The sequence below is a fragment of the Sminthopsis crassicaudata genome, chromosome 2, assembly GCF_048593235.1.
Source record: "Sminthopsis crassicaudata isolate SCR6 chromosome 2, ASM4859323v1, whole genome shotgun sequence".
NCBI lineage: Eukaryota > Metazoa > Chordata > Mammalia > Dasyuromorphia > Dasyuridae > Sminthopsis > Sminthopsis crassicaudata.
Genome location: NC_133618.1, coordinates 518,884,785 through 518,908,868, shown reverse-complemented (window position 1 = coordinate 518,908,868; position 24,084 = coordinate 518,884,785). Strand labels below are relative to the sequence as shown.

Below are 24,084 nucleotides of genomic sequence, written 5' to 3'. Positions count from 1 at the left end.
GGAAATGAGTGTAAACTGTGAGCATTTTTTGTTTTTCTTCCCAGATTATTTTTACCTTCTGAATCCAATTCTTCCTTTGCAACAACAACAACAACAAAATTCGGTTCTGCACATATATATTGTACCTAGGATATACTATAACATATTTAATATGTATGGGAATGCCTGCCATCTTGGGGAGGGGGTGGAGGGAAGGAGGGGAAAAACTCCGAACAGAAGGGAATACAAGGGATAATGTTGTAAAAAAATTACCTATGCATATGTATTGTCAAAAAAAAGTTACAATTATAAAATTAATTTAAAAAAAGAAAAAAAAGAGGAAAAAAAAAAGAAATTATGATAGCCAAACTTTTCTTCAAAGGAGAGATATAAGAATGAAACACCCCCTTTTTTTGCAGACTTAAGAGGACTATGGGTATGGAATAGTGTATGTAAAGTTGGATTTGGTCAATGGATTTAGTTATTTAACAAGTATTTGTTAGGGATTAATATGTTCCAGGAACTATGCTAGATCCTGGGGATATAGTAAAAGGCTACAATGAATTCACATTCTAATGGGTGAAGACAATATGCAAATAGCTATCTACATACAAGATGTATACTGAGTTGATGGAAAATAATCTTCAAAGAAAAGACTTCAGGAGCTCTCCTGACAAAGGTGGGAGTTGAACTAAGTCTTCATGGGAGCCAGGAAAGGTGGATTGAGGAGGAAGGGCTTCCAGGGCATAGGGGAGAGCTGCTAAAAAAGGACTGAAGTTAGGAGAGAGAGAACTGGAACCACAAAGTTGCTTTTAAGCAACTGCTGGGAGTTTGCATGAGTGATAAAAGACATGAAATAGGGAGAGTAACAAGAAGGAAATAGGGGTATGAGTGGTAAAGGAAGATAATCAAAAGATGTTGTGAAGAGAGAAATAAGACTTGTGTGGATTAACTTTGCTCAATTTTTTTCTCTTTTTTCTAGTCTTTGTTATCAACAATGGCTCCTGGATTACGAAAAAGAGGCTATATTGGGAAATTAAGATAGTGTGAAAACAAAAAGTAAGCGAAGTGGTGAGTGGAGAGAGTGCTGGGCCTGGAGTCAGGAGGACTCATCTTTCTGAGTTCAAATCTGGCTTCAGTCACTCACCAGCCCTGTGACCCTGGGCAAATCACTTAACCCCAATTGCCTCAGGAGAAAAAGAGAGAGAGAGAGAGGAGAGAGAGAGAGAGAGAGAGAGAGAGAGAGAGAGAGAGAGAGAGAGAGAGAGAGAGAGAGAGAGAGAGAGAATGGACAAAGAAAAAACAGCAGCAACAATTTGTAATAATAGTTAACATTTATATAACCTTACAAATATTATCTCATTTTATCAACATAACTCTATGAGGTGGGTGCTATTTTCATCCTTATTTATAGTAGAAGAAACTTAGAATAGAAGTTGTAACTAGCCCAGGATCACAGCTAGTTAGTTTCTGAGACAGAATTTGAACTCAGGCTCTCCAGACTCCAGGTCCAGAGCTCTATCCACTTTATATTGCCTAGACTGCCTTACTGTTATTTTCCTCTGTTCCTTTAATGAGGGTAATAAAAGAAAAATGCATAAAATTACCATAAGCCCTATCATTATATAAGCTGTCTTTATTAATAACTATTCTATTCAGGGGAAGAGTCAAAAAGGAAAAGGCTATGAACAGAGAAAAGTGATATGAGAGTCAGGGAAGGAGGAAATGAACAAAACAGAAAATTGACTTCTTACCAGCAGGAAAATAGAGTGAAAAAATTGTCAAAAGGAAAAGTGACAAAAAATTGGAATCATGGTTTATAGAAACGTACATTGTGTGTTGATACAGAGTTAAGGGGAAGAAGTTGACAATAGTTTTATTTCATTTGTATTGCTTCCCAGGCCCTTAGTCCCCATATCAATTGGATATTAGTAGAGTGGGATGAATCTAAAAGGGCTAAATATACAGAAAATATCAATTCTGTATAAAGACTTGAGCATTTGGCTGAGGAACTTGAGAAAGAGGTCTAGATATGGAATGTGCTGGGAAAGGGTTGGAAATCTATGTTTTCAAAAAGATAGAATTCTGAGGTTTCCATCAACTGTCACCTTAGAGGGAAATCTCAATCCCAGAGTTTGATGAGATCATGAAAGGCACTGATAGGTGATATACAAAAGAAAAATGTTAGTTTCAAAGGAAACAAGGGAAAGAGGCTTAAGGGGGTATGTCTATAGAGTCACAAGATTAGTTTATTGTGGTCTTTGGGACCTAGAAATCCCCATTTTCATCGACACAGGTAATCTCTTGTCACAAGAGTATTGTATAATAATTGTTTCTATCAGTAGAGAGCTCCTACAGTACTAATGCTTTATAACTATTTCTCTTTTTCCTGCTCATTCTAAAGAAAGAGACTATCTGATTTGGTACTTTCATGATAGTTCAAAAAGTAGGTAGAACTAAACCAAGATTTCTAGGTTTCTTATATGGTCAATAAATTACAATTAACTTTAATTTATCCACATATCTTACCAACCATATATATATATATATATATATATATATATATATATATATATATATACATGTATATGTATATATATATATATATATATATATATATATATACATGCATATGTATATATATATATATGTACATACATATATGTGTATATATACATAAGAACAACTGAGTTCTAAATGTGAAAGGTGTGAAAACTTAAATCCTTATATTCATTCTTGGATTCAAACCTAATTTATTAAACCTGTTATGGGAGCCTGAGTGAAATTCTGGTCCATCTCCCAAGACTTGCAGCTTTGTCGGTCAGGAACTGTGTTGCCCTTCCCACCTTTACCCAAAAGTTTCCAGGCAAGAAGTAGGAGAATGACATGGAGAGAAGAAACCACAAATTGGATTTTCTTTGGTATCAGAATCAGAGGAGATTCTGCTCTCCTATGGACCAACATCACCAAGAGCCTTTAAACTAGTCTTGCAATTATCCTGCTCCTGTATGAGGCAGAACTGAGAGGGAGGGAAGCAATTGCTTCAGCTTCTGTTTTTGTATTGAGGAAGCCCCAGACTAAAAGCAGGTCAGAGGAGGAAAAATGCATCAGTTGCTGATACTACCCTTACTAAGGCAATGAAATGGGAGTCAAAGTTTGACTTTAGACCCTTTTAGAAGCAAGCTTGAACCTGTCAGGGCCAGGTTGTCAGCACAAAGACATTTTCCAGAAGCACGTTTACTATGAGGCAGGATATGGACACCTAGCTGGAGGAGGTAGACACATATGAGGAGAAAGTGCCTTCTTGGCCTTTGCAGGGGAGAAGACCCATGAGAACCCAAAGAAGAAGAAACACTGGAGTCCATCCAAAATGAGAAAGGAGAAAGACTAAGGCAGACACCTTTGTCCATCTGGACAGAGCAGAGATTCTACCAACTGCCCTGCTATTCTGGGTTTCTCTCCATGGAGGCCCACATTGGGGGTTACTTTGGGGGATGAGAGGGAGCCATGAAGTAGAGTTTTAGTTTCTGGATTTTGTGAAAAATATTGAAAATGAGGCAGAGACAGGACAATATAGGATATGGCATCACTGAGCTCAGACCCTACAGATGCGATGTGATGTGCTCACTGTATAAAATGACAGCACTGGGTCCTCAAATGGGAACTTGACATTAATTTCTAACCCAGAGAGAAACACAGACCCCAGTAGGTCTGGCCCTTGCATGACAGCATCCAATTCAATCCATTACCAAAACACCAGTTGCCATTACACCCACTGAAGCTGAATTGACACCATAGGGTCCCACAATGACTGCAACAGGAAGAGAATAAGGAGACGGGCTGGGGAAAAGAGGACCCTAAAGAGCATTGTCTGTGGAAAAGGAGAAAAGAGATACAGGAATCACAAAGAGACCTAGGCTGTAAGGGGAAAACAGAGTCAACATTTATTTTTTAAATGGGAAATGAGTTTGGACCCATTGGCCATTAAGTAACTATGACTTTAGATGATTCAATTAATCTCTCTCAGCCTTAATTTTCTCATCTACTAAATGATAGATAAGGACAATATATTATCTATTATACCTTCCAAGTCTAAAAGTCCACCAGTCCAAAAATTGGGATACCAAAATACATGGCTAAACATAAACAAAAGCTGGTTCACTATACCAGAGAGAGATAGAGAGAGAGAGAGAGAGTCAAAAGGATTCCTTTCCTAACCAAGACCTTTCTTTTCTAATTTCAATTTTGAAATCTATGGCAAGCAGGAAAGATTACTACTCAGTGCCTATGAACCTCATTGATTTCTTTTTCCTATATCATTTCCTTACATTTTTTCATTGTTATATCCTCTTCTTTTCCCTTGCTTACTTTCTCTCCCACTTTTTTTCTTCTTTCTGTCTGCCTTAGTTTGTCCTGTGGCACTCTCAATCCTTTTGTTCTATTCTCAAGATACGGTAGACTCCATCTCAAAATAACAGGAAGATTGAAGTGAGTAAGGAAGAATCAAGAATGAAAACTTAGGAATAGAAACTACCAATGTTGAACTCTGCATTCATTAAAAAACCCAATTCCTAGAAGTAATGTTTGGTTTTAAAGCATTTCCTATAATCTGTTTAAAAGAATTAAGGTCAGTTAACTCATTCTTATTCTTACTCTTCAATATTTTTTAATTGGTAAAACTCAACAATGGAGAGGAGAAACTAACAGAATCCAAATCTCTGTGATTTACAAAGCCAAGATTCTCTTGAAACAAAGGTGGGGGAAGGTTCTTTCTAGTTTAGGAGACAGTTTGAGATGAGGGATTGGTTCTTTTCTTACCAAAGGTGTAGTTTGGAATCCACAAGGATTCTATTGACTCTGCTTTTTGTTTAGGAGGAACATCTTCAGGAAAACTCTTGTTCTCAGAGATAGACTATGATTTTAGACTGGTTCTCAACCTGGGTCATTTGAACTTTTGAAATACTTATATATGTATACATTTGTACATATAATGTATATGTACATATACATATAGCTGTTAGAGTATAATTAGCTTCATTCATAAACTTATGTATTTTATTTGATGCAATGAAAAACAATATTCTGAGGAATTTATAGGCTTCACCAAACCACAGAAAAGGATCAATGACACAAAGTTTGAGAACCCCTGATTTAGGATATTTTTAGGAGATTTCAGGATTTTGCTGAATAAATTTAAATGTCAACATTCCTAACTCCAGTAAAACTTAAAAGAGTCCCATATTTGCCTGAAACTGAGAGTTAAGTAATTGGTCCACAGTTAGAAAGCATCAGAGTTCAAATTTCAACTTAGGTTCCTTCAAATCTAGCATGCTATCTACCCTGGCAGTTCCATATTTATTTATGCTATATTGCCTGTGGATTGTCAATGTAAGATTTATCTTCCCATTACAGAATTAGAGCCTTGTTTGATCAAAGCAACAAGAGTCCAATTTGGTTGTTGGGAATTGAGAAGCTGGGAGAATTAGATGGGAACCCTATTGATCAACCACAGTTCTTCCTCAGCTATACTTTTTATTCAAAGATTAGTCCATTTGCAGTTCTTTCAAGAATGGTCTTTGTTTGGAGTTCAGGTAGTGAGAAGAAAGTTAGATCCCCGAAATCAGATTAAGTGAGAGGCTTTTGCAAAGGATTGGATCTGGGGCCTTTTTCTATATAGATCATTACGGAAAGTTTACAAGGAGACTGCTTGAGACAGAATAGGATTGACAGGAAGACTATAGCGCCTATAGTAATGGACCATTCTGCATAATGGAAGGTTTATAATTTTCACAGTAGTAACAAAAGACTTTGAGTGTTGTGAATTATAGACGAGAAATGAAATCAAGGGAAAAAGGAAAAAGTCTCTTATGGGAGAAATGATATAGAAAACCCAGAGAAACTGAAAAGGAAATGATGCTCCCTTTATGACAAAAGATGGAAGGAGAAGGTGAATGGCAGTATTTTAGGATTTATTCAAAGTTATATAAGGAAAAGATAGAAGGTCCTCACACCCAACTGCTCAACACAAATTTTTCCCCATATTTGGCATTTAAGCCGTATATCAAGCATTTAAGGGACAAGAAAGACATGATAGCAGGATATGTTAGGGAATAATTGGCTTTCTTGTGCATTACCAATTTCTAGAACTTCACTCTTGCTATGGGGGTATGTCAGCTAATAAGTATCAGGTGGGACTTAAAATTATTGAAAGGTTTGGGCCTATACTCCACAGAGATTCACCCAAACAACATGATATTCACTTTTATATCCTTGAATAAACAACCTTCATAGAAGGTTATAGATGTGATCTTGTGTAGGGACACCCAATTATAGTTGCCTTTATACATCATTACAGAACACCTTTTTGGTAAAGATAGACCACTTTAAAACAAATAAGTATATTTCAATTAATTTGATAGGCACAGATTATTCCAGAATAAATAGGATTGCATGATAATACAAGATAGAAATGGAGTCCTACCCTGAAATGATTAGTTCCATTTAACTACCATGGCACTAACCAAGAATGCTAACAACTATTGTCCATTTGATGAGTTCATTCTTTAAAAACCAAAAGAAAATAGTTGATATAAAGATGGTCCCAGAGTCAGGAAGAGTTAAAGTCTAGCCTCTGATATATACTGACTATGTGATCCTGTGTAAGTCACTTAAACTCTTGATGTAATAAGCAATGCTCTAATACTAATGATTGCAAGAAAGTGTCTGTGTGATTTGGTAGAAAAGGTTTCCATATCTATAATCCCCTTATATGAATGAAATGATGCCTGTTTTTTAAAAGAAGGGTAGAGAACTAAATGTTAATAGTCTAGAGCAAAATTGGAATCAAGTACATCACCATCTTCTACCCTAAAAGAATCTCAAGAAGAAAGGGTTAGATTTTTCCATGAAAAGGCATTTTATATTGACAAAAGAGACAAACTGCAGTATGAATACTCATAGCTTATAACAATTCTTACAGGGTCACTAAATTTTTTTGAGGTTCCCCCTCAAGAAAGCTATTTTAAAGTATATTTTTGATCACTAACAGATCTGTTAGATAGGAGGAGGTCCTTCTATGTTGACAGCAGCAGACAAGAGCTCACCTGTTGGGAAGGTGATATCGAGAGCATATGATGTCTCTGAACACCTCTGCTTCTTTCAGAATCCCTTTTCTTCCCTCCTGGGAGAGAACACGTCTCCTTGACTCACCAGTCTTATAAAGTAGATTCCTAGATCAGCAAATGAGAATTCTAGGCCTAGTTTCACCACTTGTGTCCTTTAAAAGTTCAAAAGAAGGGTCTCAATTTCCTTATCTGTAAAATGGGGATGATAAATGGCACACTCACTACTCCTGGGACTTATGGCAAAGCTCTAATAAAACAATGAATGTGATAGTCCTTGCAAAAGCATCAAACTTTCTTTCTACAAGTAGAAGTCTATGTTAATGTAAGAGAAATGCACTGAAGAAGCGGCCTGGCTTATGGTTCAGTTACAGTGATCGCTAGTGCCGTGCCAGACTTCTAAGGGGCCACCCCAGCTTCAAAGACTGGGGAATATAAGGGAACCAGCCCATTTGGAGGTGATAAGGCTCAAGGGAAATTCCATGAAAACTCATAAGTAGTTTTAACAAAGCCTACAATTATGAATAAAAGAAAATATGCCTGGCAAGAAATTTGGTAACCATCACTGGGACAGGGCATTTCTTTTAAGTGGTCAAGTTCATTTGGGAGATGAAACTACCAAGAGCAATAAGATTGGAATAAATTTCTAAAGGATGTTTTCTTCAAGTGAGAATAAACTTAGAAATCTCTATGGTATAGCTATACTTAAAAGGACAGTTCCGTCTAAAGAATTGTGAATCAACGTCTAGCACCATTGCTGGCTACACAGTAACATATCCCTACACTTTGGTGCAGAATTCTGAAATTATCAGATTGTTTTATAATGGAGTGGAGGAAACCACAGCCGGTTTTTACAATGGTGTTTCCCTGGAGGAATTTTGGATGTTGACATCTGAAGCCACGTAGACAATATGGCTTTGGAAGTTAACATTTTGCTGCTGCTGCTAATGAGTTGTATGTATCCAGCTCTTTGGGGGCTTCCTTGGCAAAGATCCTGGCGTGACTTGTCATTTTTTTCTCCAGCTCATTTTACAGATGAGGAAACTGAAGCAAGCTGGGTTCAGTGACTTGCCCAGAGTCACACAGCTAGGAAGTGTCTAAAGCCAAATGTAAATTCAGAAAAATGAGTTTTCCTGATTTCAGATCTGGTTCTCTAACCACTAGCTGCCCCCTGCTGCTCCTGGAGCTTACCGATCGCTCCTTGTGGAGGTTCCTCCCTAACCCTATGGCCATTGTCTCTGGGAAACATTGTTGCTTTAAGAGGGAGACTTTGTAGTCTCCACGGCTTGAGGGACTGCCTTATTTTAAGCCACTGTCCCTTGGCCATCTCACGAGTCACCTTGCCACGGAAGCAGAAACGTTCCCTGGAGGTTTTAACAATTCCTGCCTCGTGGGCCCCAGCTCTCCCGATTGGGGAACGCCTCGCCTGGATCCCTGCCTGGGACTGCTGAGCATCGCCCCGCTGCCTATCCCACCCCAGCCCGGCTACCTTCTGACTCAATACCTTGCCGCGCCCGCCTCCACTGGCTTTTTTGTTTTTCATCTGCTAATAATTCTGGGCCCGGAAAGGTAAGGGACTCCGCTGTAACTTCGCTCCCTCCCAGGGACTTTCCCGTCGCCTTGGAATGAAGTGGGCGATGAGGACCCGGCTTCGCTGCCTTGGTCCCCCTGCGCAGCGCAGGCCTTGACACCGGGGAGTCCCACGTCCGCACATCTAAACCGTCCCCTGACTGAATGAACAAAACGGCTGCTCCCCCCGTGAGACTAGAGCATCAGCGGAGAAGCTCGGCCCCGACAGAGAAGCCGTGGGGCAAGATGAGGCGTTTTCTGCACAAGGAAGACATTCACTCTGTTTGACTATGAATATTTGTCCTAAGGGGGGTTTGTGCAGGAAGGGGAAGAGGGTCAGGGAAGGAAATACATGTTTGCTCATAGAAAAAATAAAAAGTTTTTAGAAATGGGTCCAGTTTTGGTGCGGTGCTTCAGGTTTACAAATCAGAACATGTTCACAGAAGAGGTAACCAGGGAAGCATCTTTAAAAAACATCCTACATGAAGATCAACTGAAGAAAGGGGTGATGTTGAGCCTGAAAAGGAGAAAGTGAGAGGGGACTTTCGGGCTATGTTGAACTATTTAAAAATGTGTAATATGGAAGGTCACTAGGCGACTTTTACTTCCCCAGGTCTCAGCTTCCTCATCTACAAAACGAGAAAATAAATGGATTTAGATGGCTTCTGATATCACTTCCATTTCTTGATCTGTGTTCTACTGCTCTATGATCCTAGACGACGACTGCTTAGCACCAGAGGACAAAATAAGGAGTAATTCTTCGAATTCTCGCATAGATTTTGTTTTCATATAAAAGATGACTATCCAATAACTAGAGCCAGTAACAGTGGCTAAAAATCAGAAAACTTTAAAATAGGATAGATTATTGAAGAATCTAGAAACATCATAATCTCATTTTTTTTTTTTAAAGAAAACAGACCACAAAAAACTGGGAAAAGGAATATTTATTTGATCAAACTTGTTGGAAAAACTGAAAAGCAGTCTAACCAAAAAATAAAATAATAATAATTATTACATATATATGCAAATGCTTAAACACATGCTAGAATGAACCTCTGATAAATTATATAAATATAAAAACTTAATAAAACTAGGAGAGATTGGAAAAATTATATCCTTCACAATTTCAACTAGAGGATTAACTAGAAAAAACAGGATTTTTTTGAAGAAGGTAGAGTAGGTCAGAAAATTTCAAGCTCTCTATATTTCCCCCACAAAAAATAAAAATGAAAAATTAATACCTTAAGGTGAAGATAGTCAAGTGAACAACAAATAAGAGTTAGGGCAGAACAGGGGTCTTTCTGGGACAACAAGAGAAGATCCAAAGACCCCAGGACAGAGGTTTAAGTCAATATAAACTATAAGCACTTCTAAGCTAGTTCTGCTGAAATAGCCTTCAGAGAGCTCTGGGCTTACTGGCTTCTTAGATAGCCTGAGTCAGAGTCACAGGAATTTTTAATTCCTGAACAATGTGAGTCAAGCATCTGAATAGAAAAAAATGAAGAAAACTGATGATAAGACACCAGGCCCACCTGTGCTGCTGAGACATGGACCTAAGTGAGAAAGAATCAGCACATGGCTGGAGAATTTGGAAGCAGTGGGGTGGGGAATCTGCTGGCTATGGGTACTTTATACAAGGGGGAAGATTTGGGTTTTCGGTTCTAGGCCAGAGAGGAAAACTGAAGGAAGACTAAAAAGGAAAGCACCATACCTACCACTCCAGGACTAGGGTGATTACATTAATTAATTAATTAATTAATTAATTAATTATTATTATTATTTAATGAGCAGAGAAAGAATCCAACTATAGAAAGTTAGTATGAGAATAGAGAAGATCAGGGTTCAACCTCTACCCCAAAGAGTAATGATAAATGGTCACCTGGCCAAAAATAATTCATAAAAACTCAAAAAGGATTTTTAAAATGAAATGAAAGATATTGAGGAAAAATTTTTAAAAAACAATCCAAGAAAAAACAAGATTTTGAAAAGAAAGTTAACCAATTCCAAAAATAAGTTCAGAGACTTAAAGAAGAAAATGACTCTTTGAAAATTAGAATTTGGTAATGGGAAGCCAGCAAACTTAATAGACCAAAAAATAATCAAACAAAATATAAAGAATGAAAAATTAGAAGACAATGTGAGATATCTCATAAGAAAAATAGCAGATCTGGAGAACTGATCAGGAAGAGAAAATATCAGAATAATTAGACTACCTGAAAGCTTTGACAAAAAAAAAAAAAAAAAAAAAAGAACCTTGATACAATAATACAAAATATAAAGAAAATTATCCTGAAGTAATAAAAGAGGAAAAGTAGAAATAGAAAATTTTTCACTGATCACCACCTGAAAGAGATCTTACAAGCAAAACATACAGAAACATCATTACTAAATTTATAGACCAGATCAAGTTATAAGCAGTAACAACAAAAACAATTCAAATACATTGGAGCTAAAATTAAAATACAAGTCCTATGAGCAGGTAGAATAAAAGACCACAGATTCCAGAATTCTATACGTTGACAATCAAAACAACTAGGATTGTGACTGAAAATAGTATATTCAGCAAAATTAAATATGATGCTAAATGAAAAAAATAGGCATTCAGTGAATTGTCAGATTTTCAGGATTTTGTTATAAACCTGAATTCAATAGAAAATTTGATGTATAAGAGCCGACATCAAAGACTAATTTCAGGGGATTTGATAAAGAAAAACTGTTTTATACATGGAATTGTAAACCATATGTCATTAGTAGTTGGGTAATCCCCCCAAAAAAGGTTAGAATAGAGCAGAATATGTAATTCTAAAAAATCAAAAATGTGTGGGAAAAAAAGTGTAAAGCAGTAATTTTAAGAATGAGATGTGAGATAGAGAAATTAGATAAGGGAAGAGAACTGGTAGTTCTGAAATCCTACTTATGTCAGGAATGAGTTAGAGGGAACTGTGTGTGTGTGGGGGGGGTATGTGTGTACCTAGAAGGTTTGTAACACTCTCCAAACTCTATAAAGAAATAAAAGGGGAAGGAATAGGATAAAGGAGGATATAAAAGTATGTGTAAATTAATAGGAGTGTGATAAGATACGTAGATTAATGGAAAAGGGATAAAGAGGAAAGGACAGGATACACTAGGATATAGTAAGTGGGTAAGGAAGGAATCCTTGGTAAGGGGGGGCGGTTAAGTAATAACATGGTGAGCTGGTGTGTAAGAAGAAAAGTAGAAGAGTTAATAGAGACAGGAAATGAGATATATGTAAACACAATAACAATGATCTGGAATTAAACTTATTAGAAAAAAGCAAGCATAGTAATCACTGATCTCAGACAGAACCAAAGTTTAAAAACGATTCAAGCTAAAGAAAGAAATCTACATTATCTTTCAACCATATTAATATTGTCTTATAAGTATGTGTGCATTTGTATATATGCATATGTGCATTTATACGTGTTTGTATATATGTATGTATCTCTTATGTGTGTATGTGTGTGCCTATGTATGTGTATACATAAATATAACTGCTTGACTGGGGGGAAGGAAAGAGGAAAAAAAGAATAAAGTAAAAAGTGCACAGCAGAGAACAAAAGAAAACCTATATGGAAGCAAAGAAAAGATGGACAATTTGAATACATCTTCTATTAATATAGGCTTTCTTAAAATGGAAATTTATTGTTACATATTCTGAATCCTCTCTTATGTTCTGCTGTGCACACAACAAGGATTTTTTCTTTTTTTGTTTTTCACATTTTGTATTTAAGTTTTAAATAAATGCCTTTTTTTAAAAAAAAAGAAAAAGAATAAAAGATAAATGAAACAACAGGGAACTAAAAGTTTGCGTTCCTTTCAGACTCATGTTCTTCATGGCATGGAATATCGTCTTGTCCTTTTTTCTTCTACTTTTTTGTCATAGGGGCTTTGGAAAATATGAATTAAAAAAAAGGCCTTTTTAAAATTTATGCTTGGTCTTCTCCTCTTTTTCCTAATGTCTTATCTCCATGTACTAATAAAGCAATTAAATATGGAAAACCTCTTTTATCTTGTACTGCAAGAGCTGACTGAAAGCTTCCAGGATAAGGAAGAATGAGCAGTTCTTACAAGGGGAGGAATTCCTGACTTCTCAGAGTCAGAAGTTGCTATTCTTGACATACTCTCTGCTACCTTCTCTTAGGACATAGGGGTTAGCTCCTGTGTAAATTAACATGAAGACTGATTCTTCCTCAGTGAATTCTTTGTCAATAACTTGGAGCAAAGTGATGAGCACACTGATTGGAGGGAGATTTCATAGTGCTTTCTTTTCACAGGCCTGCCTGAAGGGTACAAAGTACTTTAGAAATGTACCCAAAGCCAGATTGAGCCTCCAAATTAGCTTTTATAACTTCATGGTTTGTACAGGCATATAGGAAGCACAGAGAACTCATTTGTCCTGCTTTCGGTGGGTCTAGAATGATAGACCCAGGTGGTCTTGTAGTTTTAATTAAGAGGAGTTTGAGGAGTAGGGTAGGAGAAAGTCTGTTATTGAGGACTCTTGTGTATTGACTGGGAGACTTCAATCCCAACTAAAGGCTTCTGAAAAACCATTGAGAAATCCCATCAGCTTAGGGCTTGCTCATTAGTTGCTCAATTTCTTCCTGTCTGTAAATGATAAAGTCAAAGCAGGAAAATAAGAATATCTATGTTCCCTCTAAGGTCCCAAGTAGAAAGCCAAAATCCCCTTCTCACTCAAAAGAAACTCATAAAACGCAATATATTTTCTCTCTCTCCCTAATGAATTATCAAGGAGGTAAATAAATGTTTAGTACCCAAGAGGGAAGAGATCAAGGTATCTGCCATCCTCTCTCCTGGTTCATTTTGTGCTTTGGAATCCTCACTAAAATAATTGAAATGACATATTTGAGAGACTATAAATACAAATTTTATTTAGTAATAGAATATGAATCCTGAATAGTTTTATTCAACTCTCTTCCTTTCCTGGACTATAATACAAACACTACAAATCTGTTATTTCCTTTGTGTAGAATAAATTGGATTGATCGAAGTTAAAAAGGGTGTTTGATTACCTACTATGATCAGTAGAGTATTATTACTAGGAGTCATGGAAATAGCTTTGGTTATATAGAATCCTCAAAATGAGACTTGACCTCTATCTCCACTTTCCATGTTTGTGAAAAAAAAGATTTTTTTTTACTTAAATTATTATTATAAACAAGTCAGTTTAGGCAGTTGAAATGTGAAGACCACTAATTACTGCATTTACATTCAACCCCACGGCATGTTAGCTATAATTTCTCACTAATTCATACTAATACCTCAAATCCAACAAATAAAAATTAGTAAAATTGTATTCAATTTAAAAAATTAAAAGTTCCGGGAAGATGATAGAATCAGAAATGAGCCAGGTTCCTAATATTCCAAAAAAAAAAAATGGAGGTGGGAATATTCATAAATTGAAAATGACAAAAAAACTACGGGGAGATAAAAAGAGGAAGAATGAAAAAACCTTAAAGTATAGTCTTTTAAACAGTAAAAAGAAATGGAAAAAGTAATGAACGAGTAAAAGAAAATTCCAGAGATTAAAAACTATGCTCATGAAAAAGTTCTGAAGAAAATTATAGAACAAAATGATCCATCAACATCAACATCAACATCAACAATAGCTCTTGAAATAAAGCTAAATTAGAACAACAGCACACCAAATAGCATAATAAATACTTGACATGGGTAAAGAAAGATCTTAAATCTCTTAATGGGATGATATATCAATTAAAAGGGAACATGAATTTTTTTTTTTACAAAAATCAATAACATGGAGAAATAAGTTTATTTTCTCAATAACATGGAAGAAATAAAAAATAAAATTGGAAAATAAATCAGCAGTATTGAAAAGGGTAAGCAGGAAAAAAGACTAGAACTCTCTGACAATTTTGTAAGTGAAAATCATGATAGCAAAGATTAACATTCACAAAATGAATCCATCTATCTTAATTTGCTGAAAAACATAAAGCAAGAATCCAATGACTATTTTTCAGAAAACCACACAAAAACATTTCTCAGAAGTATTAAAGTTGGTGTGTAGAGTATATCAACTTAAGAGAAATACCTATTTCAATTCACCCAAACATGTTGAACTTCATTCATTCAAAAAGAATTTTAAAAGTAGCTAAGAAAAAGAAAACATTATTAAAGGTTTCTGACTCAAAACAGATGGGATAATTCACCTAACCCAGAAAATGGCAGAAAAAGCTAAAATCTGATGTACTAAAAGTCAGGAAGCCAAAGTTTCATCTCAGAATCTCCACCAGACCAAACTAGGAATATTAAAAAGGAAGATAAAAAATATTTTATTCCCAGGACATACGAAAACAATTCTATTGGAAAATAACCTCATTGTAATCCTTGAAAGCAAATATACCCAGGAACCAAATCAAAGGCATGCTTATTATAAAGGAAAATTCAATATAAATGCCATTAAATTTTTTATCAGAACAAAAAGATGTTATAATTTGAAGTTGATACAAGGGAAAGAGAACTAGAGAAAATGGAGGGTGAGGAAGAAGTGTAATGACAATAAAAATGTTATCCTCAATGAACAAATACAAACTCTTAACAAGATGGGTTCTAAGATCTTCAAAAGCAAGCATAGTGGAGGGATGGATGTAAGGAGAGATCTTGTAGATATTTGACACAGATAAAATAAAAGAAGCTTTTAAGGCCTACCATTTCTTCAGAATGATATGATTTAGGAAGGGTAATCAAAATTACCCTAACTGTAAATCTATGATCTCTGTAAACTGCAAATCTATGGGATCTCTGATCCCATAGTAACCTGTTTTCTCCATTGGAACTGCTATAACTGGACATTACTACAACAGTCATTGATTTAATCAACACATTCAATAACATTATCATTTGGATTGAAAGCAGGATTTATGGTTCAGATTATGAATGTGCAGATTAATGTACATCTGATTCTGTGGGTAAAAAAAACCTGGTACTGTGTCTAGCAGCACAGTTTGTATATGATAAGTCTGTTACACATGTGAATGATGGGAATAAAACAGTTTAGAACTGTGGTCTTGGGGCTGGGTAATAAAGTAGTTGTGTGTCTATATAAGAGTAAAATGGGAAAAATTTAAGAAAATAAAGCAATTTTGTTTATAAAGAGATAAGATAAAGATAGTGGAAGAAAAATAAAAAGCAATAATTGTAACATTCAATGTCAACAGATAAAATAAAGTTTATTGAAGAATTTCTTAAGAGCAAGACCAATCTATACCCAACATATCTAAGATGAAAAGTTCTATAGATGTTTAATAATTAAACATAAAATCCAGAGTTGAAATGATATGCAAATATAAATTTAAATTAGATAATACCAACTGATAAATATGAAAATGAAAACATGCTATAAGATATTGTTCACAATTAGAGAATAGCAATATCAAACACACCTATGTCTTTGATGTTAGCTATACATTTACTGGCCTAATAATGAATTTTTTTTTAAATGAGTTGCTTAATTACAAGAAAGAATTAGGAAAACAATAAAATGAAGATTTTAACATCTCAGGAACAAGAATATTTTAAGTCAAGTAAAAAAATAATTAACAAATTATAGATTTGAATACATTCTGAGTCATATATATAACCAACAAAATGGTATCTGTTTCTGTTAAACTCCACCCAAAGAGCACTATGTGATAAAACAATTAGAAATGAATCAACAGGCTGAAAAAGTAAGAAGCTTAACAAGGTCATAGTTAGATGAATTAACATTGGAGAATGCCCAAAGTAAAGTTGCTCATCCAGTACCTCTCCATATTAACTTCTGTGATTTAACAGACTACATAACTCAACCCTTGGGGCCTCTTTTGGGTACCCACTTGGAGTTTCCTCTACTGCATCAATCGTTCTTAAAACATACACACTGCCTTTATTTTTCCTGCATAGAATTATTGTAAGCAGTGAAGTTTACTACATTTAAGATGAAAGAGGAAGTGTGGGGAAGGATTGATGCAAGAATGGGAGCGACAGGGAATGGATAAATTGAAAAAGGTAAGGATTGATAAAGGAGGGAAAAGATTTTTAATTGAATGGGTGCTGCTAAAGAGCCACAAGAGGGTGAGATTTATTATGTAAAGGGAGATGGGGACTTTATGATGGGTCTATCTGTAAAGAATGGTCACAAAGGAAGATGACTCCTTCTGAAAGAATGTTAAACCGCCATGGAATAACATCCTGACTCTGGAGAGGGGAAACTGGAATTTCTAAGGATCACTCACATCTGCAGGGCATGAAAATAAAAATCCAGAGGAATCTATTTTGGAAAACAGGAACAAAAATGATCATAAAGAGGTAGGATTGGACCACAGGATCTGGGATAAAAACTTTGTAATGGAGTAGTATTTCTAATCACCCACATGACTTGCTGTTTCTAAGGGAGGCACAACAGAAGAATGGGTACATAACTCAAATGTAGCACTTTAGAAGTTTTAATTTCATGAAGAACACAAAATAGCTGAAGAAAGAATAAATAAGTATATGTACCATGATTCAGAGAATAAGTTTAGAATAAAGACATTCTGCTTAGAAAAAGGTGCAAATTAAAAACCGTTAATATAATAATAAGTTGGAGAAGAGAGAATTAAGCACTTAAGAAATTAGAGGGAAAGAATTACATACCCAATAAAGGAGAAAACAATAAACCAATGATTTAAATACAACTCCATAACTGAAAAAGGGTTGACAAATGTGTACGTGTTGGAAGTGGGAAGGAGGGAGACACTGTTTAAGAGTAAGAGAATAAAGTGTTTGAACATAAGGTCATATTTAAAATTGGTTTTTAAAGATGAACGTTGACAAAATACAGCAATGAACATGGTAAAATCAAGTCAAAACAGAGACAATAACATCAGAACCAATTACAAATGTTTATATAACACAAAAATCTGAACACAAAATGGAGGACTGACTACCTTAAAAAATATAAAATACTCGAACAGAACCCCAATATATCCGATCTCAGAAAAGGAAACAGAACCATCTATAAAAGAACTCCCAATGGAGGGAGGACTTCTAATCCTGATGGATTTATAGAGGAATTTTAGCAAATTTTTAAATAACAAATTCAATACTATTCAAACGTTCTTTAAAATTGAGAGGGGAAAACAATCTACCAAATGCCTTTTATGGGACAAATATAGTTCTAATACCTGAACCAGCTAAAGACAAGCACAGGAGAATTATAGTCCAATAACATTACTTATTATTGATTCAAAAATTTTAAATAAAACACTACTGAGTAGACTGAAGCAATTTGTCCAAGAAATCATTCATTACAGCCAACTTGAGAACATCAGATTTACATGACCAGCATAATAGAGGACCAGATAACTTCTTCCACCTTCATTTCTTCTCAAACTTCTCCAAAATAGGAAGTATTCATGAGAAAAATTTTGCTCTCTTCACAGTCTAAGACCCCAAAGAATGAACAGAATGAATGTAGCTGAGAGAAGGGTACACTAGGCCTGCAGGGAGAAACATCATCTAGCTAAGGTCAAGTCTGTTCCCAGAAATTACTTCAGGGCTGAGGCTAGTGAAAACTGAATTCCTCAACATAAGAAGTTGAGGCAGATTTGGGGTATTATCTATAGAGACAATGATGTCAAAGGGGAAGGGATGAATTAGAATAAGGAAAAAAAGATTGAAACAACCAATGATTTCAGGGGGGAAAAAAACAAGTAAAAACCTTGATCACAAGCGGATAAACCAATAGGGGAGATGTGTCATGGATCATCTAATCAAATCCAGATACCTGTGAATAGTGTAAGAGAAAGATGAGCCAGGAGATCTGTGGATTCTCAAAAGAACATGAGATGATAAAAGATAATTTGCAGAATAGAAAACAATAACTTGAATCTAAAGTGACAAATCTCACCAAGGAAATAGAGAAAAATTGATTTGGAATAAAAATGTACAGAAATGAAGGCCAACCTAGAAAAAAAAAGAAATAAAATCTAAAAGAAAACATAGCTAAACAAGCAAAATATTTTGATCTATACAGAGTATGTAGAGAAAACATAAGTATTAGAGTTCCTAGAAAAAAAGGCCCCTAAATCTGAATACTACAAAACAAGAAGATAATCAATATTCACAGAGCACCTTCAGAAAAGAAAGAAAAAAAAAAACTAATCTTATGCTGCAAATTCCTAGACATAGAGTAGTTAATAATTATAATGACAAGAACATTCTGAAAGTGACCCTTTCCAAAAAGGGTAGGAAATTCAAATCACATATAACAGAAATATTTAAGACCGAAAGTTATTTTCCAATAAATAAATGATCAATAAAAGATTCTTGAAAAAAATTACAAAATATCAACTACATGAAAAAAATGTTCCAAATCAAGAATAAGAAAAATGCAAAAAAGAAAAAAAAATCCAAAGTTTCACTTCATACCCAGAAAACTGGCAAAAATGAAAATGGAAATAATGTTGGAGGGGTTGTAAAAATACAAGAACACTAATATACTATTGGTGGATCTATGAAAGAAAAGTCTTTTTTTTTTTGAGGAAAAGAAATCTATATCAATAAAGTTAATAAAATGTCCATAAGTTTTGACTCTTGAGATTCTATCTACGGCTAGATATTTACTCCCAAGAAGGGCATTGACAAAAAGATCCCCTTTGCAAGATAGGGATTCTACTGATGTGGAAGACTATATATAATGTCAAATTTGGTTTTAATGTATTGATCAATTTTTTAGCATTTTCTCAAAAGTGTCAATTAACTCCAGCTTTTGAAAAAATTTAAAGTGAGTGCGGAATTAAAGCAACTACACAACTATATGTATAAAACTCAAGTCATAAAATTAGAAATGTTTTTTCATTATAAAAATGAGAAAAATGAATATTTGTCTAGAGAAAAGGAAACTTTAGATTCAAAAATATTGAAATTTATTCAGAAAGACACATTATAAACACTGTTTATGGGTCACATAAAAATAAAAATTAACAATATAAATTATATCTTTTTTTTATAACCTAATTTTCTCCATGTTTCCTTATTTCTGGCCTTTTCTAGAATGTCAATCCACATAACAAAGAATTTAAATGAAAAAGACCTAATTGAAATCCAAAAAATTATTTGCTGAATAAATTCTTTATTGAAAATAAACTTTGTATTTTTCTTATTTAAAGAGTGCATACAACACATAACATTGTTCTATCTGAATAGCAACTGAAACCTGTCTTCTCAACTTGTTCTTGTCCATTTTATTCCAAAAATTTTGCACAGGTTTGGCCAATTTACTGGAAATCTTTTTCAAGGTCTTTTTTGTTTTTATTTCCTAGGTTGCCAGGTGCAGTATTTGAGTTGTCAATATACTATTCCTCAGTCTCATTATTTAACTAGGATTTTAGAAACAATAAGCATGTATAAGGAAAATAATTAGAATATAAACATAACATAGGAAAATATATAGAAATCTAGCTAACTCACTACTGAGTAATAGCTTGATTTCCTTATATATTTTCACAAACAATATTGCCATAAAATTGACAAATATTATAGTCAAAAAACTAAAATACATCCTACCTAAAACAAGGTAAAGCAATAAAATTACATTCAGAGTTAAAAGAAACTTCAATTCTAGTTCCTCCTATATTTGGGGGGAAAAAATATCTTATTCAATGTACATAGCAGATTTCTAGTTATCCAATGATCAGACTATCACCACCACTTTGGTTACAGGAATACCATCTTCTACAGTGGATTAAGTGGCTGCCCATGTGAAGTCTAGGCTCAATCACCTTCCATCTCCAACCTCCAGAACTTCCTTCTTTGAGTGGGATTCATTGCCACAGGTAAATGAAAAAACCTCACTATCTCTCCAAACATCAATCCTGCCTAAAGCAATCCTCAGTCAATTAGAGAAAGTAGATAAATCTGTTTCCTTTAAATGGCATTTCCCAAAAATTCATGAAGTCAGACTGAATACATGTACCTTCAAAATTTTGTCTCAAAACCTACTGAACTAGTTCAAAGTCATGGAAAAACATTATGGTATCATTAGATAGCTACAATATAATAGAGTTTTGTTTTTGTTTTTGTTTTTAATTAAAGCAATAGAAAATATAAGGGGGATTATAATAATAGGAGGAGATACTAATTATCTTCTTGAAGAACAGGAAAGTATAGATTAGAACCTCCTGGTGTCATGAGTTTTATTTCAGTAGAAACATCATTGACTTTGAAAGGCCAAGGAAGTACTTTGTACATGAAATTTAAATATTTTGCTAGGAATTGGCCCTCTAATTGGGTCTTAAACAAAAGATAATGTCAAATGGTTTAGTAATTGGATTTTCACATAACACCTTTGGACAAATAAGAAGATTCTGGTGGTGTGGATTCAGATAAAGGTCACTCTTTGTCTGAAATGGAAACTTTTCTTTAAATAAATAAGTTATTTAGCAAAGTTCTGTGTTGAGTACAATCTTCAATTTTAATTTTTCAGCAAGTATACTATCTATCTTGAATATAATACCAAAAGAATGTTAGTATAAAAGCACTGGATCTCAGTTTCAGACATCTACCAATGGCTTTAAAGTAATGTCCCAAAAGCACATGTCTGCTCTCCTACTATTACATTTTGGAACCAAAAGATTTTCTTTTGAAGATTCTGTGCAAGATACACCACACATACATATACCCATAAATATGTTTTTACATATATCTTTACATATACCCATATCTCATGGAAATGGATAATCAGTTGGTCATAGAATGTTGGTGAATCCTTCAAAATTTAAAGTATATTGCTTTAAGAGTACTTAAAGATTTTTTTTTGTCCTGAGGCTAAGAAGGGTCAGGTACCATTTACTGTCTTGGTTCTTAGATCACTGTTTTTTTGATGATTATCACCTTAGTTTCCTCACTTGTCAAAAGGACAGTGGGACTTAAGTAAAACTTTGTCTCTGTCTTTGTCTCTCAGTCTTCTCTGTCTCTGTTTCTTTCTTTCTCCACATCAGCACAGTAATATATACAAATAATGTTTTATATAGGAATTATGTAATTTCATGAATATATGTATACATATTTACATATATGTATGTGGTATGCATGAATGTATGTAAATGCACTGACCTCTTTGATATTACATAATAGGTGAACTGTGGAGGAAACTAATTGTTCAGTTAGTGTTTTTGCACTAAATACTCTATTGCAACTTCAACAGCCAATCAAAATTTTGTCATCATGCTCAGTTTTTCCAGATAAGATTGCCTAAACATTGTAGGATGGGGATTTATCCTTTCTACAGAGAAGATAGTATGTGCTCTGAAGCAGAGTCAGGCCCTGGATTTTCAAGTCATCCTGTGCTGCCAGAAACAAGTTCACCAGATATCCATGTGTCCCTTAAGTGTGATTGAAGGACTGGGCCTCTCCTTGTATGTATGAGTATATGTATATGTGTTTATATGCATGTTTTTAATATTATATGAAAGTATATTTGTAATATATGTTGCTGTTTTTCAGTTGACTCTTCATGATTCCATTTTGGAATTTCACTTTCACAACTCCATTTTCGGCTTTTCTTGGTAAAGATTGGTGATTTTTAATTTCCTTTTCCATCTCATTTGAGAAGTTCACAATTCTGATGAGTCTCCCTTCCTTCAGACCCAGCACTCTTTTGTCCCACCTGGCTTCCCATAACGTGTGTGTGTGTGTGTGTGTGTGTGTGTGTGTGTGTGTGTGTGTGTGTATCATGTTATGGGAAGCCAAGTGGGACAAAAGAGTGCTGGGTCTGAAGGAAGGGACTCTCAGATACATATACATATATATATATATATATATATATATATAAATATATATATATATATATATATATATATATATATAAAATATATAATGTGTGTGTATATATATACATATATATACATATACATGTATATATATATATGTATATGTATTTCTATTGTCTTATATGCATGTGTATATATATACATATATATATATATATACACATATATACATTGTCATCTTAATGTTATTGTTCATCTTCAACAACAAAAGACCATCACTATCATCAATGACTGTTCTAATAGCTAAGAGTTTTATAAATATTCTCTTATTTGCTACAACAACCCTACAAGGTAGGTGCTGTTATCCCCATCTTACAGTTGAAGGCAATCAGAGATGAAGTGACTTACTATTAAGTGTTTGACTTAGCACACAGATCTTCCTGATATCTATTTGCCTCTTAATACTTGAGAAAGTACAAACCAATATTCTGGGACTAGCTCATTGTCCATTTGTGGGATCTCTTAAAGAGAGTTGTAGATATCTATCTACAAATACAACTATGGATATTGTGTGAGATGAGATTATATCTATATTGGAAAAACACTATAGATGTACAATGAAGTAGTTTCAGAATATATGGCATATAACTTGCATGAATTTGTTCAAGAAAATATCTGGAATCAACCTTGCTGCTCCTCCACCAGGTTTGTGTGTAGTTGACTCTTTTGGTGTATTACAGAACTAATAATCTAGGTGGCTAGATCTAGATACCCCGGAGGCTCTGATTGTTCAGGGATTTGATGTAATTGGTTGGCATATCATTCACCAAAAGAGCATATGATGGAATATAAAGTCTTTGGGGGAAGGAGATTGTTTTCTTTCTTTGTATTCCCAGAATCTAGTTCAGTGTTTGGAAATGCTAATAAATGCTTTAACTTGGCTGACTGACTTTACTATAAAAAGGTAATCATTCCTAAATTCATAATAAAATTCTGGCATGAGAATCTTTAAAAGTAAACTTTGATAAGGATATGTTGTTCTATTTTGTGCCTCAGTACTGTTGATCAAAACTTCAATAAGGTTATCTCTGTTATATGTTTTTGAAGAGATTTTGAATGATTTCAGTAAATTTGTGGAATATATAACATGTTATGAGAGACAATACTACACAGTGCAATGATAAAGAACAAAATCCAGAAAAACCCAAAGGAAAAAAAACTTAGAAAAATATGGAAGTGTGAAATTATCTTTTTTAAACTGAATTTATGTATTTTTGTGACAAAGAGAAAACAATAAAATATTTTTAAAATTGTGTGTATTTTGAATTTTTTATTTATAAAAATACAAAATTTGGGATGTTAGAGACAAATTTTTAAGGGATCCCCTAAAACTCCTAGAGGGAGTTAGGTATAGGAAACCTATATTCATACTGAAACATCAATTTCACATAATTTTTTTTGTGTCTAAAAGTTTCAGGAAGCCTGAAATGAAACTTCTTGGGTGGACCTTAAATTGGGAACTTTAAATTTCTAAACTTTTGAATTTAAAAGACAAAGTTCAGCTATTTGTCACTTTTAATGGAAACATGTTACCTCTATTTCACAATTGTCCTTGACCAATTAAA

At 34.4% G+C, this 24,084-nt stretch overlaps 1 long non-coding RNA gene across 1 annotated transcript; it reads left to right on the top strand.

Annotated features, from left to right (window-relative positions):
- Positions 1-2,097: 2,097 nt before the first annotated feature.
- Positions 2,098-22,348, top strand: LOC141553687 (uncharacterized). The gene is made up of 3 exons (XR_012485581.1): positions 2,098-2,275; positions 20,412-20,524; positions 21,923-22,348. It is a non-coding gene; the product is annotated as an uncharacterized LOC141553687 (long non-coding RNA).
- Positions 22,349-24,084: the final 1,736 nt, after the last annotated feature.